Source organism: Lissotriton vulgaris, chromosome 3_1 (assembly GCF_964263255.1).
Source record: "Lissotriton vulgaris chromosome 3_1, aLisVul1.2, whole genome shotgun sequence".
In the NCBI taxonomy this organism is placed as follows: domain Eukaryota; kingdom Metazoa; phylum Chordata; class Amphibia; order Caudata; family Salamandridae; genus Lissotriton; species Lissotriton vulgaris.
The window spans coordinates 314,206,149-314,224,331 of NC_141689.1; positions in this window are offsets into that span (position 1 = coordinate 314,206,149).

Consider the following 18,183-nt stretch of genomic DNA (forward strand, 5'->3'; position numbering starts at 1 on the left):
CCTCTGGGCGGGAGCAATATGTGATTTGTTTCCCTGCCTGCAGCAGCGCAGGTAGGGAAACAGAACAAAAGGCTGCTCCCAGCCAGCGGGAGCATTTTGAATTTTCCCACCAGCTTTGAGCAGACTTCCATGTTTATTCTCATTTGGCGGGAGATTAAAAAATGCTCTTGCCAGGAGTAGGCAAACATTTATTTAACGACTATGTCCCGGAGGTGGGTTATCCAAGACACAGTAAGTGAGCCGTCCTTGGGGGATAGGGTCACTGGATCTTTAAAGATTCAGGGAGGGGGCTGCATGCCCCCTCCATTTTACATTATTAATGGCCTGGCGGATGGTGTCCCAGGGCTTGCACAGGCGCATTAATGGAGCTGCTTGGCGCCCTCCCTCTTTTGAATGAAATTGGCCCTGGGAAATGAGGTCCCCGGGACCTTTCAAGGTTCAGGGAAGAGGGGCCATGTGGCCCCTCTCTCCATTTTCACAATTTAGACCCTTGTTGATGGGGTCCGCGAGGTCTTCACATGCTTCCAGGTGGAGGGCAGTGCAACCCCCTCCCTTTTTAAAAAAATATTGACCCTGGGGGATGGGGTCCCCTGGGCCTTCAAAGGCTCAGAGAGGGGCTGTGCATACCCCTCACCTAATTCTGCGCATTATGGCCTGGTGGGGTCCCTGGGGCCACCATCAGCCTATGGAGGGGAGCGGAGCATCCCTCCTCCCGTTAAGCAATGTACCCGACCAGGGAGATGGGGTGCCCAGGGCAGGCAAAAAATTGGATCAGGGAGTGGAACCCTACTTTTGCTCCCCTCTCTCTCTCTTTCTCTCTCTCTCTTTCTCTCTCCTTCTGTATATATATATAGTCCTTGGTTTAGTCTCATGCCTTTTGCTTATTTGGTGTAAATCCGTTCAGTAGTTCCTGAGAAAATGACAGTTAAAGTCATTTATATATCAATGGGCGCGGTGGATCCGCGTACCTATCCGCGTACCATGAACGCAGCCTGCACTCAGCCTGCCGTGCATGAGCTGTATGCTAATTGGCTGACAACAGTCAAAATCAGGAAGTGTTGGCAGCCATCTTGTGCCTCGGTAGAACCGAGGCATAGAAAACCCTCAAAAAACGCTGCACAACGCGAAAAGGGGGCAGAGTAGACACTCCCTGACCCCCTAGGCCTGCTCAGGGGGTCCCACAAGGACCCCCAGGGCCCATAAAATTATTATTTGTTTTAAATCGCGGGATGCGCGTAGGATCTGCGCATCCTAGCGATAAAAAAAAAAAAAAGAAACACAGTCTCCCGGTAAATATGGAAATTTGCTCCCGGGAGGGCCAAATCCCGGGGGCATTATTAAAAAAAAATTGTGAGGGGTCCCAATCCCGCCCCCCCCCCCCCGGGGCTTTAAAATTTTAGCTGGGCGGACTCTGAGCCCCCCAAGCCGTGGGGACCCCCACCCCCTGGGGTTCTAATTCAGTGTATTTGGGGGAGCTCATGGGGCCCCCCTCAGCCCTGGGGACTGCCACCCTGGGGCTTTTTTTAAATGGGTGGGGGGCTCTCATGCCCCCAGCCCCTGGGACAGCCACCCCCGGGGCTCTAACTTAATGTATGCGGGGGGCTCAAGGCCCCCCACAGCCCCCGGGACCGCCACCCCGGGGCTTTTTTAAATGAGTGGGGGGCTCTCATGCCCCCCAGGCCCCCGGGGACAGCCACCCCTGGGGCTCTAATTTAATGTATGCGGGGGTCTCACAGGGCCCCTCCGCAGCCCCGGGGACCGCCACCACCCGGGGCTTTAATGATAAGTGGGTGGGGGGCTCAAAGGCCCCCCAGCCCCAGGGACCACCACCCTCTGGGGCTTTAATTATAAGTAGGTGGGGGGTTGAAAGGCCCCCCAAAGCCCCAGGGACAGCCACCCCGGGGCTTTTTTTAAATAAAAAAACCTGTGTGGGGAGGGCTTGAGCCCCCCACACGCCCTGGGGACCGCCACCTCCCCAGGGCATTAAATTTTTTATTTGGGGATCCACTATGGACACCCATGCCACGGGGACCACCACCCCCGTTTTTTTAAATGATGGGAGGGGGCCACGCCCCCTCTTGGAGCCCTTGATGGCCCTGGGGACCGCCAGCAGTGCCGGCTCCTGCAGTGTCCAGGAGTGCCCACCCCCGGGACACTGCTGTTTGCAATGACAGGGCAGGAGCCTCGAGGCTCCCACCCAGCCATTGCAGGAAACCTGCTCTCTCTTTCAAGCAAAGCAGATTGCTTTTCCACATGGGGAGCAGCATATTAGCTGCTCCCCATGTGGAAAAGTAATGCTGGCTGGGACCGTGGGGGGATTGGGGACCCCTCACAGTCCCCAACGGAGTGGGCCAGCCCCGGGGCATGGGGTCCCGGGGCTATTAGTGGCCCGGAAGGGAGGCCACGTGGCCCCCCTCCCCAAAATGAAATTTTAAAAAATATTTTTTTTCAAAAGGGCCGGCTCCGGGGAATGGGGTCCCCGGGCCCATAAGTGGCCACAAGAGGGGGGCAAGGCAGCCCCTCTCCGAATATATATATTTTTTTAAAAGGCCCATGCTCCTGTGGATGGGGTCCCCGGGCAGATTATGGCCTTAAGATGGGGGCCATGCGGCCCCCTTCCCAATACTTTTATTATTAAAAAAAATTGGGGCAGGCCCAGTGGGATGGGGTCCCCAGGGCTAAAAAAATTAGAAAAAGAAGGTGGGCTACACAGCCCCCCTACTTAAAAATAAATACATTTTTAAAAAAGGGATCGCGGCAGGAGGACACGCCGCCTCATTGCACCACTCTGCAAACGCGCACCCCTGGCGCATTTGCAGAGGGGGAACAAATTCCCCTTGAATACTGGGAGTCCCTGGGGGCCAACTAGCCCACCAGGTACCTCCAGAATGCCCCAAGGAGCTCCGTTGCAGAGAGGTGTTCTGAGGCCATGCCCCTTTTTACACCTCTCTGCAACGTAGCTCTGTGGCGCTTACTGGAGGTAGCTGGTGGGCTAGCTGCACACCAGGGACCCTCAGTATTTAAGGGGACTTAATCCCCCAACTTAGAACACGCCACAGGGTGTGTTTGCACAGTGGTGATGGGAGGGGGGCTTGCCTGAGTTCACATGTGTGCAAACATGCCCTGTTGGAGATTTAATTCCTTGTCAATACTGAGGGTCCCTGGGGGCCAACTAGCCTACCAGGTACCTCACTGACCATGTCATGAAGGATGTAATATGTGACATCATCAGCAGTGGATTGCGGGTGCGCGAGTTATAGTCAGTACAACTAACTATAACGCAGGAATTTAAATGGTTTTGTACGAGTGAAATGTCCAACTAAGTATAACACCCCTAAAACCTACGTTTTTTTTAGTGAAAATATATAGATATAAATATTATAAAATAAAATATGATGTTGAGCATATCTGCAGCAGAAATGCCAAGGGGTAGAACAATGATAAAAATTTGCTGGGGGAGTCATCAAAACAGAAGACTGTTTTTAAGAATTTATTTTTACACTTTATTCACAGGGTGAAATCACAAAACTCCTACAAATGTGTGCAATGGGTAGATAAGACTACGTGGGCAGTGTAGTCGCAGTTATCCCAAAATGAATCAAGCCCACTTGGGCTCTATCTAAATTCACCCCTATTTTGAACCCATTTTTGTAGAACAAATGCGTATTTTGCACAGATTTCAGCGGATGTTGCACATATTCAGCATATTTGCACAAATAAATATAGAATGTTTATTTATATTCATTTTTTATATATATAATGAAATATCGAACCGTGATTTTACATTTGACGTATTATAAATCTTTTTGGGTTATATGTGATATTCATGTATGTATTTATTTATGTATTTATTTGCGAAATTTGCACAAGAATGAAGGACAATATGGAGGACTAAAAAGCACAACTGTAGTCCGAGGATTTTTAAGGGGTGAAATAATAAGGTGAGAATGATGTAATGTACATATTTTTACAACATTGTTGGTGATTGCCATATATATGCATCATCTCGCCGATATGTTCAATTATTGTGGATTAGGCGGAAGTCTGTTGTTTATGTCCACAGGTCCATGGTCAGATGACCCATGTATGCACCTTAAATCACGAGGATAGGTTGACCATGTCATGTGATCAAGGGCTTCAGGGCCCGAAACGCGTCATGGCGAACAGAGGGATGCACTAAATAAAACTCTGCAAATTCACCTGAATGGGTCCGGTTCATTTTTTGTGTCTGGTGACATTGGATATGTAAAACGAACTTCCAGGAATATATATATATATATATATATACTAGCAGCCCGCCCCAGCGTTGCCTGGGGCAGAAAGGGGCAGGGGGCAGTACACCCGCTCCCGCCCCGACCCCCTCCCGCACCGACTCCCTCCCGCCCCGACTCACTCCCGCCCCCCCTCCCGCCCGACTCACTCGCGCCCCCCTCCCGCCCCGACTCACTCGCGCCCCCCTCCCGCCCCGACTCACTCGCGCTCTGACATTTTCCTTTACTGCTGCCTCCTTCTTGCCTCCCCCTGCATCACACAGTCTCGCACTGAAGTTTCCCTTTCCTTACCTGTGTCGCCGCTCCTCACTGCACAGCCGCCGCTCCTCCTTCGTCGTCATCACGCACATCGCATCGCGGCCAGCACTAGGTCCCGGCCGGCGCTACTTTCAGGGGACTACTTTGTTTAGAAACTTAATTTTTTTAATTTACTTTTTTTTTTTATTTATATAGCCTATGTCCATCTACACACCCTGACATTTTCATAGATATCGGGTGTGTAGATTGGCGCTGTGGTTCCCGAGTTTACCTGGCCAAAAGTTGCAAGTTCTCTCTTTATAATAGTAGTATATATATATATATATAGATATATATATAGATATATATATCTATATATATATCTATATATATATATATAATTTTTTTTCTCCAAAATGCGCTCGCTCCAACCACAAACTCCAACCGGATTCGCATAAGAAGACGAGGCAGACCCAACTTGGTGCAATTTAGTTTATTTTCTTACAACGCCACCAACAGCCCTCACGACGCGTTTCGGCAGATCCCTGCCTTGATCACATGACAACATGGTCGTGGAGCACCTACCTTTTTAAAGAGCAAGTGCAGTAATTAACATAAAAGAAATATTCACATGTATTACAGTCTGTTTTTTTCGCTCTTTCAGTTTTCTCTTTCTCGGGTTAATTTAACTTTTTAGGTAGTGAACATTAAATGTTTAATACATTATACATTTTATGTAGATAATATTGGTAAAATACATGAGCAGCAAAGAGTTGTAAAATACAATAAAAAACATTACGTAGCTGAAAAATGGATATGTATATGATAATGCCTGTAAAATACAATTTTTCTATTCAACAATATTCTGCTTAAATGCGCAATCATATTATTAGCCTAACGAAATGTACCATATACTTATTTTTTATGTATATGTATACCTCCCCACTGCCATTTTTTCCTAGTATTGAAATCACTAACATATTAGCCGAGTACATGTGTTTTATTCTCTTTAAAAACTCTAGTGTAGTGCTTCCACAAAGGAATACCCATTAATCCACCCTATTGGTGTATTCAAAACAAAAAAGTGCTGGATGCCTAAATTATAAAGTGCATATGTGAATAAATATCATGTATTGCATCACCAGTATATGGTATATACTGATCCATTAAATATCATTTTGATCTAGTACTCTTACCATCTAATTTTTAATCTTCTATTTTTCAAATTTAGCTGGTATTTGTTACAGCAAATTGGTACACAGGCCAAATGGACAATTCAAATAACTTTCTCAGTATTCAAGAACACGATTCCCACAATTAGTTAAAAACATTACTTGAATTAAAAAAATGTTTTAAAAAAACTAATTCATGTCCCAGCTAAGCTTATAAATATCCATTTGTCCTAAAAAACATAAACTAAACTGTAGATAATATAAATAACTAATTAAAATCATTCTCATAAATTCATTAGTTAATATTTCTATCAGCTAAAATTCATATCAAATATTGTACATTTCCAACTATTTTTTACAGTTGTGCAAATAAACCATTGTTGAAGACGTCATTTATATACATTTCCCATAAATAAGGAGATCATATTGGGGACTAATTGATATTTGGGATGTGGAATTATGTTGGTATATGCACCCATTTAATCATATACTGCCCATTAGTCTAGATATGTGTATAGGTCTTCACCCATATTTAACCCATTGGGCTGTTTACTGTCCATTAATAAAATGTAATGGGTTTCCAAACGGCGTAGCATCCCTTCCCTGTTGCCACCCCTTCTTTGAATGGGGACGCTATCTATCAGATAGTATTTTAGATCTTTCGTTTTTCCTCCATGCTGTTCCTTGAAGTGGCGTGCTACCGGGTAGCTAGGGTCATTATTGGTTATAGCCCTAATGTGCTGTAATAACCGTTGGTGCCCAGGCAGTTTTGTGCTTCCAACATATCTGAGATTGCAACTACACTCAAGGATATATACTACATATTCGCTTCTGCATGTCAGATGCTGCTTGATCATTTGACGTTTTGAGCCAAAGGCCGTCATGTATGTTGTTTTATTTATACCAAATGTACATGCTTTGCAGCTGGTACATTTGAAAAACCCCTTTCTTGCCTTCAGCCAGTCTGTGCTAGTCTTACATTCAGGGCTACTGGTTACTAAAATATCGGCCATTGAAGTAGACTTTTTAAACGTTATGGCCGGATATTCAGGAAGTGCATTGCCTATGACAGGGTCCTCCTTTGCTATGTGCCAATTGTTTTGAATTATATCGCGCAAAGATTTGTGCTGACGGTTATATGTTAATATAAGTCTGGGGCTCTCATCTACCGTTGTTGTTACTTGTCTTTGGGATTTTATCAATGTACTGGTTTGTACCAATAAATCCCCCCTGACCTTCGTCCGGGATTTCTGAATTGCGCTTTTGATAGTTTTGGCACTGTACCCTCGATCCATAAATCTCAATTTGCTTTCCTGTTGATGTTTGACTAGTTCAGTCTCACTGCTACAGATTCTGCGCAATCTAAGCATTTCCCCATAAGGGATACTATGTATGAGGTGTGCTGGATGTGCGCTTGTAGTAATGTGTTCCCTGAAGTTTCTTTCCTGAATAATGTAGTACTGATCTTTAAATCCTCTATTTTGATTAGGACATCTAGGAAAGGGATTTGCTCTCTACTGATATGCGATGTAAAATGCAAATTCATATCATTGTGGTTCAAATTAGTTATAAACTCCTCTGCTTCCTCTTCCGTCCCATTCCAAACAATCATCAGATCGTATATATATCGTAGCCACAATATAACCTTGTCCTTATATGTGTCACCGTGTTGTCTCTGGAGAACCAGCTCCTCCCACCAGCCCATGAATAAACAGGCATAGCTGGGGGAGAAGCTGGCCCCCATTGCAACACCCTGTACTTGGCGGAACATTTGTTTCCTGAAAAGAAAGAAGTTGTGTTCCAGACAGAAGACCAACATGTCCATAAGCATCTTATTGTGGAAAGTAAACTCTATCGGTCTCCTTGCTAGGAAATGTTTCACTGCTTTGATGCCTTCTATGTTTCTTATGCACGTGTATAGAGATGTTACATCAAGAGTAATTAATTTGTACCCCTCCTGCCACTCTACTTTTTCAATTTTCAACAGAAAATCCCCAGTGTCTTTTACATAGGATTCCAGATTTTGTATGTGTTCTTGAAGAAAAAAGTCTATGGATCTGGACATGTTTTCAAGGGGCCCATCACAGGCAGCTATAATTGGACGACCCAGAGGTTCTTCCCTGTTTTTGTGAATTTTTGGTATAAAATAGATTACAGGTGTTTTGGGGAACTCCTTTTTCAAGAATTTAAACTCATCCAGACTTAGGAGTCCCTTGCTCTTCCAGGCTAATAATTTGCTGCTTAATTCATCCTGCATCTGTTTGTACCTGAGGGGCGTACTATGATGGTAGCACTGAGCATCGTTAAGTTGTCTTTCTGCCTCGGTTAGATAGTATTTTAGGGGCCACAAAACAATATTCCCCCCCTTTGTCTGAGTTTCTTATTACGATGTTATGTTGTTTTTTTAATTTCTCCATTAGTGCCCCATAATTCCTTTCTTGAGTTGTTAATCTCCTTTTAGTGCTCAATGTTTTAATGTTCAATTTTTTGATCTGTGATATTATAATGTCATTAAACACATCGATGGCATCTTTTGCCATTATAGGCACGAACTTGGATTTCCTTTTAAAAGGGGTGTGAGGTTTCTTGTTTCCGATGTTATTAGTATCTTGAGTACTTAGGTAAGGAAACTCCCGCTGACTGTTCTGCATCCCCTGGGAAAGAGTAGTACTGTTCGGGCTGGACGGCAAGTTCACAATTGATTGTAAATCCATTAAAAGTTTATGGTCACCTGCAGCTAAGTTTGGCATAGCGGTTGTATCAGTAGCTGGCACATTCATTTTAGTTTTAGCATTCAACTGTTTATGGTATTTACATACTTTCAATTTTCTTATATATTGATATACATCGGCCCTGGTTTTGGTATAGTGAAAGTTTGATTCTGGACAGTATGATAGACCTAACGATAAAAGTTGAGTCTCGGCTGCTGTTAAATCTATTTTTGCCAGGTTTATGATCGTGTTTGCATTATTAGGTGAGGTTGTTATTTCACTTACTTGGTTTTCTTGTTGTTTATCCACGACCCCCTGCCCCTGCCTCCTCGTTTTGTCACGTTGTTTGTTGGCAGTCCTCCTTGCCCTCCTCCTCTTTGTGCGCCGTTTTTTGCCGACTGCACTGTACTGGGACGAAGAGTTTCCCGGCGGCTCTGCCTCACGTATTCCAATTCCTCGGCCATGGTCAGTTTTACTGCCTTATCAATTCCTTGGCCACCCTCGGAATCCGAGCCACTTTCCGTTGTTACACTAGCTTCCGACATCGAGGAGGTTTCCGGTTCGGAGTCTTCTGCTGGCACCGGTAATTTGTTAATACCTTGTTGATTCTTCTTTGCAGCTGCCTTCCGCATTGTATCAAACTTTCTGGCGAAGGTGAAAATCTTGCCGTCTTCATAGTCTTGTTTATCCCGCCTAAACTTATACGTTTTTCGTGCCTTTATTTTCTCGTCTTCCTTTTCTAGTCTTTGTTCCATTTCGTCATTCAATTTCGTTTTTTGCTCTTGTGGTTCATTCATGGCTTGAATCTCATTCCTCAACTTTTCAATTTGGGGTAGTAGCTCCTCTCTGTCACTCTCCGCATATTTAACCAGCAACTCTACCAGTTTGCGAGAGGAATCCAGATTACATTGTGCCCATTCCGCTATGAACCTGGGGTTTGGTGTATCGTAGCTGGGGGCAATCATTATTCTCAGCCCTCTTGGAATACGTCCTACGTCCAGGTACCTTCTTAGTGATTTCGACTCCCACCATTTTGCTGTCTCCCTACGAATGAGTTTCTCCAATGCCTTGTACTTGTCCTTTAAGCCTGTTCCCATATTGGTGTTACTCGTACCAGCCGTTTTACTGGTGATTGTCGGCTGCGGCGTCTCATCCGAGAACACATCTACCGCCGCACTCTCTCTATTCCTCAATGTTGTCGCGGACATGGTGGCTTGTTTGTTGTAAAAGTTCTTATTTGTCTGTTATCCGCAATGATGTATACACAGCCTTGTGTTTGAAAGATGTTGAAATCACTGCGGAACTTGGCACTGCACTCTTCCTCACCTGCCGTTTATCTTGGAATCGTCCCTCGGCCAACGCGGTCGGATTTCCACGCTCACTGCAGCTGCCTCGTCTCAGCTCTTCCGAACTGCACTCAGTAGCCACGGGCGTGTCACTTTCCGTTTGCTCAGCTGGACTTGGTTTTCCAAATGCGGCAGGGGGCTCCGTGAATGCTCCGTTCCCGGTTCGTTTCTCCAACCGGTACCCTTCCAGAAAGCAATATCTCCGGAAATCAGGTACCTTTAACTCTCCTTCTTTCACGGAGCCAAACTTGCGAGAAAGGGGTCTGCTTCACTGGGGAAAGTTGTCCAGTGTAATTTTCCAAAATGCGCTCGCTCCAACCACAAACTCCAACCGGATTCGCATAGGAAGACGAGGCAGACCCAACTTGGTGCAATTTAGTTTATTTTCTTACAACGCCACCAACAGCCCTCACGACGCGTTTCAGCAGATCCCTGCCTTGATCACATGACAACATGGTCGTGGAGCACCTACCTTTTTAAAGTGCAAGTGCAGTAATTAACATAAAAGAAATATTCACATGTATTACAGTCTGTTTTTTTCTCTCTTTCAGTTTTCTCTTTCTCTGGTTAATTTAACTTTTTAGGTAGTGAACATTAAATGTTTAATACATTATACATTTTATGTAGATAATATTGGTAAAATACATGAGCAGCAAAGAGTTGTAAAATACAATAAAAAACATTACGTAGCTAAAAAATTGATATGTATATGATAATGCCTGTAAAATACAATTTTTCTATTCAACAATATTCTGCTTAAATGCGCAATCATATTATTAGCCTAACGAAATGTACCATATACTTATTTTTTATGTATATGTATACCTCCCCACTGCCATTTTTTCCTAGTATTGAAATCACTAACATATTACCCGAGTACATGTGTTTTATTCTCTTTAAAAACTCTAGTGTAGTGCTTCCACAAAGGAATACCTATTAATCCACCCTATTGGTGTATTCAAAACAAAAAAGTGCTGGATGCCTAAATTATAAAGTGCATATGTGAATAAATATCATGTATTGCATCACCAGTATATGGTATATACTGATCCATTAAATATCATTTTGATCTAGTACTCTTACCATCTAATTTTTAATCTTCTATTTTTCAAATTTAGCTAGTATTTGTTACAGCAAATTGGTACAGAGGCCAAATGGACAATTCAAATAACTTTATCAGTATTCAAGAACACGATTCCCACAATTATATATATATTTAAAATAAAGATAGTGGCTACCGTATTTTCTTTTTTTTAGGTCGAGCCTAGGCAGCGCATGCGCTGTCTGGAAGACATGCTGAAAACACAATACCATTGCCATTGGTTCGCTCCCATGTTTCTCCCCTTTCCTGGCGCCTTATTGGTTGCCCCTCCGACACATCACTTCCATTTTTCTTCTGAGGAGCACTGGCCAACTACGGTTTACTTATGCAGTAGGTTTTAATGTGTATTTGTTTAGGCACTATTTCTTTTATTTCCTGCTTGTAATATTTCAGCACTATGTGTACACTTCAATAACAACACTTGCAATAGGTGTTCATTGTATTCTTTTTCACTAACGACCCCTCCCCCATCGCAAAGCACAAATGGATCCCTACAAGGCAATCCTCCAACATCTTGCCCACCCCCTCTGCCTCTGCTACAGAGACACCAGGCATATTCCTGCTGTACCTTTGTAGACTAAGTCCTCTGGTATATTTAATTGGGTAGTCTCTGGCCCTGTATATTGCCTTCTAAACTGTAATGCCCGTTTCCCGGGCCGCCATGTGCATAACTTTGATGCACACTGGCGCCACGCGTTATGTTTCAGCACAGCGCCCGATTTTATATTTACAAAGCAAATAGCTCCAAGTCTTGTAAATATCGAGACCTATTGCGTTCCTAATGCTTGTTTTGTTGCTGCAATCCTGCTGGAGTCTAGCAGGATTTGCCAAAAATGCTGCTTTTTTTATTTAAGCCCCAGGGGCTCCCTCTGTCTCCCTCCTCCCCCCCACACAGGGCCTAAGGGGCAAGTTATCCGTACCCTACCCCCTTATTGTTTTTTTAAACTTCAGGTTAGATGATTAAGCCAATCTGATCGCTCGCTCCTGTGGAAGTCTGATTCCTGGGGAGCGCGAATTGACACAAGGGAAAACCAAACCTTCCTGGGCCAATCAGAATGCTCCACTTTTTAGGTTTCGCTGGGGGGCGGAGCCGTTAGGCTCCTCCTCCAGCGAAATCTGTAGTTTCTAGTATGGGTGACTTTAACCCGCCTCTCTGCTTCATTGGCTAGCTCCATAAATGGAGGCTAGCCATTGGAACAGAGAGGCGTCAGTCAATGCCGGACCAGACACGGGGGCGTTCCCGAGATTCTTTGGCTTTTGCCGACGTCACGCGACGCCGGGAACGCCCCCGAGTCTGTTCCGGCATTGCCGGCACCTCCCTTGCTGCTCGGGTCTCCTTATTTGTTCCTAGCTGCCCCTCTCCCGCCTCCCTCGTCCTCTCCCGCCCCCCTCCCGACGTCCGTGACCTTTCCCGCCCCCCTCGTCCTCTCCCGCCCGCCCCCCTCGTCCTCTCCGAGGTTTCTTCAGCCAGCCGGCCGGCCGGCCAATCCTAGCGCGGCCGGCCGGCCGGAAGTGCCCGCCCCCCCGCCGCCCAGGGGAAGAAGGAAGACGGCGGCCCACAAGAAGTATGGCGGCCCACGCGGGGCTCCCGTGGCCTGCCTGGAGGGAGCCCCGGAAGAAGCGGAGGACGTTGCCGGGCAGGTGTTGCCGAGTAGGACAGCTGCAGCCCCGCGCCTCCGCCCACGGTGAGTGCTGTGTTGCTCGGGTGTTGCGTGGCTCCGCAGGTCGTCGCTGTAGTGTCCTAATCTGACGTGAGGCTGCAGTGGTGGGGTGAACTTCAAAAGGAGCTCCCCGCAGCCTGAGGGGAAGCTTCTGGACACCCAAGAGAGCAAGCGAAGCCCACCCGCAGTATAACGCCGCCCCTCCCCGCCTCGCGCAGCGCGTGTAATGAAAGACTGTGGCGGGTGGGGAGAGCAACGAAGGAGAGGAGCAGACTGTGGGGACTGCCTCAGGTGCAGTGTACTTTCGGACCCCACCCGCAGAAAAGAGAAGGAACTCTGCTCCATACAACGGAGCAAGCGGACGGCAGCGCCAGCTCGAGTCCCCCCCTCCCCCGGCAGCCCAGAGAGAGAAGCGGTGTCCTGCAAGGGGCGGAAAGCATCAATCAGGAACGGCTGGCCACCGTAGCCTCTTCTTGCTTCAGTATATCACAGCTGCAAACAATTGCCTATAGCTCTAAATGGCAAGACCAGTTGGGTTTGCCAATGCTGGTTCTTTTTGTTTAAGCACTTGACTAGAGTTCATGTCTCTCTCAGCCGTCTCCCTAGAGTTCCCTTCCTCCGTTGGTGCTGGACTCCGCCCTACATGCTTCACCCTCTGTTACACCCCACCCACCCCATGTTTAGCTTCGGCCCACACCCGCCCAATCCAAGTGTTGCTAATCGCAAAGTAATGTATGTGCAGTTTTATAGCTAATCTGCTGCTTTTGCCAAACCTTTAAACACAAGGGTTTTACAGAAAATACAGTGATTTCAAATCTGATCTCCTTCCCTGGTCCGTACATTTTGACTATATGCTTTAATTTATTTTTTTGCTCTGGAAAAATCTCTTCAGCAGTGTCTGCACTGAGACTTAAAATGCTGTGTTATACTGCTTAGACTTGCGGTTTCGAAGACTTTAATAACAATTTTTTATTTACAGCTTCGTGTTGACAAATGGTGGGGTAATCGCAAAGAGCTGGCCACAGTGCGCACAATCTGCAGCCATGTGCAAAACATGATTAAGGGTGTCACATTGGTAAATGCTCTTTTTAAATTTTTTGTGTGGTCTGTTAAAGAAATGTTTGTCAGTGGTTCTGTCTTGTATTAAGCATTGTAAATCATCTAATGGCTAAAATCATGTTCCTATAGTCGCATGCAGTTGGCTGTTATGTGCATTTGTAAAGCTGGAGGGTATCCTTGGACTGTAGACTGACAGTTGAGTATTTCTAGGGCTTCTTGCAATCCAGATACACTTCAAACGGTTTCCTCCAAACTATACCCTAAACCATTGAGACTAAATGTTCAGCATTTTTTCCCTTGCTTTTGGCTTAAGCTTTCAGTATCCCTATTCTGTAATGGTTGCCGTTATGGCTAGTTGAAGAGAATTGGTGAAAGGTATATTTTTCTTGTTATAGCAGCATTCATAGGAATGGTCTTCCAGACTAAGTGCTGAATGTGGCTTGCGTGTGTGGACTGTGCTTGCTATAGATCAGAGGGTCTTGATTAGTTTAGTTTACAGTATCCTGTTAATGGTTTGTCTGAAATATGGTTAACTTAGTGTTGGATTTTGTGCCTTGGACTTTTGAAATTTATCCACTCTGCATTTTAGTGATTTGACTACTTATCACACCCTCTGTTGTCACAGATCGGCCCCAGGCACTTCAATCTCCCATCCTACTGCTTGTGCAACCTAGATTTGTACTCACTTCTAGGGTGTACTGTAAATGCTGCGTTCTTATCCTGTTTTACTGAACATTAAAGTTTTTTTTTATTTATTTGTGAGCAATTTGAACTGTTCATAAGGTAACTTTTTTTGATGCGAGCCACTTTTTCATTTGCAGGGCTTTCGTTACAAGATGAGGTCTGTGTACGCTCATTTCCCTATTAACGTAGTAATTCAGGAAACTGGCTCGCTAGTAGAAATCCGTAATTTCTTGGGGGAGAAGTACATCCGCAGAGTGCGTATGAGGCAAGGTATGTAGTTTAAAATTTTATTTACTCCGCAGCTTCAATATCCTTTGTTGCCCAGTTGTCATCTTCTCTAGGTGCCAGAAATCTCATCGTGTTTTTTAAAATTTATTTTTACCTTCATCTATATATCTACATGTTGTCATATTGGCTCAGTCACTGGTAGGCTATCTCTATTTTCCTCCTGAACCTGTTGCATGCTACCTCAACATTGCTGAAGGCCAAACTTCTTAAGATCTGCAGTTGGCACCGCCTGAGTGGGGTTGGGATCCTGACATTTCAAACTCTCCTTTTCTTCCCCACCTTTAATGTTCTAGTGCTGCTTGCCCTTCCTGGGGGTGTTACTACGTGTGCTCTTGAGTTTCACCTTTTGTCTAGTGACAATCACTGTACTAAATTTCAGGATGAGGTACCCACCATTCACTTATCTTTAATATTTATTAAAATCCAACTTCACCACTGAATTGGATTTCTAATAGCGATTAAAACATGGTGGTTTAATTATTTTTTGTTGCTGGTCCTGTTTCTGAGATACAGTGTTGATTTTTTAATCTTTACTTAGGTTTTCTACATGAGACCGCTAATACTGCCCAGTAAAAATAGCTTTTTGGGCCTTGTCACTGTAGGGACACGGTAATAGTAATTTTCCCACTTTTAAATACAATACACCCTACCTTGTGGGTTGCCAGGCCCATATAGGGGTGTATTACTGATATTTAAAATGGTGTTTTTGACGTGTCAAAAAGCGTTATTTTAACCAATAGCATTCCAGGTTTTATACTGCAAAAGTCAGGCTACATTGGTAGACCTGAAGCCATGTTTTCTTTTGTGACACTAGTGTGTGATACAAAGTGCTGCAGAAACTCCTGTTTCACTATATTTTAAATAATTCTTGCTTAACTGCTCTGAAAATATTTTTTTTACATATTTTAACGTTGCAGTCTTTTCTTATTTTGGGTGGAGCTTGATTTACTCAGTAGGATTGCCAGCATGCGTCATTGTTGGCTTTGCAAGTGTTCACTTTGCAAGTGTCGCCTCCCTCATTGTCTGCTCTTAGATGCATTGTCATCCTGTAATAAGAACCTGTGAATCTGGTAAGTTCATTAGATAAAGGTGGAGGTGAAAACATAAGTAGGGATCAGCTAGGGTAGGTGTAGAGTGGCACGGTAGTGTTACATTACCTTCGCTGTGTACAGCGGTAGTGTTAGCTTGTTAATGTTGCCATGGTGCCCTCTCGAAGTCAGCCCTTATGCTCTGTTCTGCGCCTTGCAAAGCTGCCGAATGCTTGGTATGCGCAAGATTGCTTTACACGTTCAAATGAACAGAAACATTATTTGTTTATTTACATTTCCTTGATGATAAGTTTCTAATGCGTGCATCTGTGTAGTGCTCCATCGGGTGTAACTTGGCAAGCTTTAAAAAAAATGTCCAATAGCAACTTGGCACCAGCTTGACAGGATTTTTGTCCCTTTTTTCATATTTACTTTTGCAAAAACGTGCTGAAGGCTGGGGGGTCACAATAGATTCATCACATTGCGCCCAGTGAAGAGGTATGGAGAGGGTCCAGTGTGACCATCAAAAAGTTTGAGTTCAAATATAATAGTAGGTCATGGGGAGGGCCACTGGAATTATGCGATCCTGTGTTTGCTGCTTCTGCTTTATTTTGCATAATTATCCCTCATCTGGCGCATAATCTGTAGATAAATTGTTTCTAACTCAAAAGGATCAAAGCTTACTGAAAACTATGTGTGTGGGGCTGTGTGTGTGTGGGGCTGTGTGTGTGTGGGGCTGTGTGTGTGTGTGGGGGGCTGTGTGTGTGGGGCGCGCTCGGTGTGGGGGTGTGTGGGGCTGTGTGTCTTCTAGGGAGAGCATGGTGTGTGGGAGGCAGCAGTGAGACCTTTTATTTATGTTTTGGTTTTTGAAACTTAAATCAAACGCATTATCTGCAATATCATTCGCTCAAACTTGCGTAAATACGCGACCTATTGCATTGCAAATGCTATAGGTCTCGCATTTGCGAGAGACTACGGTATTGGCATTGTAAATGACAATGCCATTTATTTATTTTCAAAACCAACACTTAAATAAAAAAAATTGTCATTTACAATGCCAAAAGCTCAAACTTTTCAAAAGGCGAAACCATTGCATTGTAAATGCTTGTTTAAACTGGGTTGAAGGGACTCTTGCAAGAGTCCCTTGAACCCAACTGCCCAGACATACAAATATTTTTAAACCTTAATATCTCAAAAACTACTGAATGGATTTACCTCAAAGTATTAAGAGCATGTTTGCTGGACCAAGATCTAGCATCCTGCCAGATTTGGTGTAATGCCGTTCCACAGTTTTTGTGGTAGCGATGTCCTTAAATATCTATGGAAAACGCATGGGGATTTTGCATTTTGAGACCCACCTTTTTTCTCAGCCAACGCTTGACAGATCATGTTGAAACTTTCCATGCACAAACTAGGCAAAAAAGAGCACTTTTTGGGAAAGTTTTGTGAAGACATACACACGCTGTCTATGCAGTTACTGTAAGCCATTTGCAGAGGACCCAAAAATGTATGTGCCCACAAACAGGTAGTTGGGCAGCAATAAAGAAGCAGTCACAGGCAGGGCACAGGGTACATTGAAAAACGGAATTAAAAATAAGTTATTATAGAAAGCAATTAAGCTTCCTTTCTGTAGCATCTCTTTGCAGGCCTGAGCTGGGAAGCATTGTTGAATAGGGGCACAGTACATCAAAGAAGGTTCATTAGAAGAGTCTTCACAGAGATCAAAATAACAAGCGATCCTCTACCTCTCAGTATCCCGGGGGGCCGGGCCCCTCTGAGTTCCAAACCTAATCCCATTTTTTTTAAACAGTAGTCTTTCAACCAGGTTTATTTGAAGGTCCCAAGCACAGGCCTATCCACACTTTGAAATGCAACATACGAAATGGATCGATTCACTGGCGAATGCTGCGCAATTTAAGCAAGCCAATATCGATCGCAAACTTTCTTCTCAAGAAGTGAGAACTTTCAACCGAGGTGTGATGGAATTACAAGGGCATGTCTGAACAGAAACGAATCAAAGGGCACCCACACGCATTTTATTCTTTGATGCAGCACCCAGCGAAGCGCCCACCTTTATTTCCGGCTTTTACTCTTCCACACAGTGTTGGATTTAAAATGACAATTTTCTGTCTTTCGCCCAGGAGTTCATTTTTGCCGCTGCAATGTCAAAATGATTATCAAAGTATACTTTGCCCTTGAGAGTCTGCGATGACAGAGTAAAACTGCTGTATCCTGTTTGAGTCCCTCTGAAGTACCTGGTATCATTTGTGACACAGATAATGCAGTTGTTCGTGTCTTTTGCTTCACTCAATACATCCGTTGATGTCAGTTCAAGCTTCCATCAGTACTCCTGGCCCTTTCACCCTATCATGGTAATTTCAGATGCTTTGAGTAATAGTTTATTTAATTCACTTTCGAGCCATTCAAATATAATAAAATACAGCTAACACATTATATTATAAATCATTTTTTAAATGTACACGCTCGTCTATATATCTTCATGAATGACGCACACATAAACTATTTAAAATATTCCAAAATTGATAACGACATAGGGGAAGATTTGCTACAATGTTATGTCGTGTTTGCGTCACAAAAGTCTTTTTGTCCGATTTGTTCCCAGA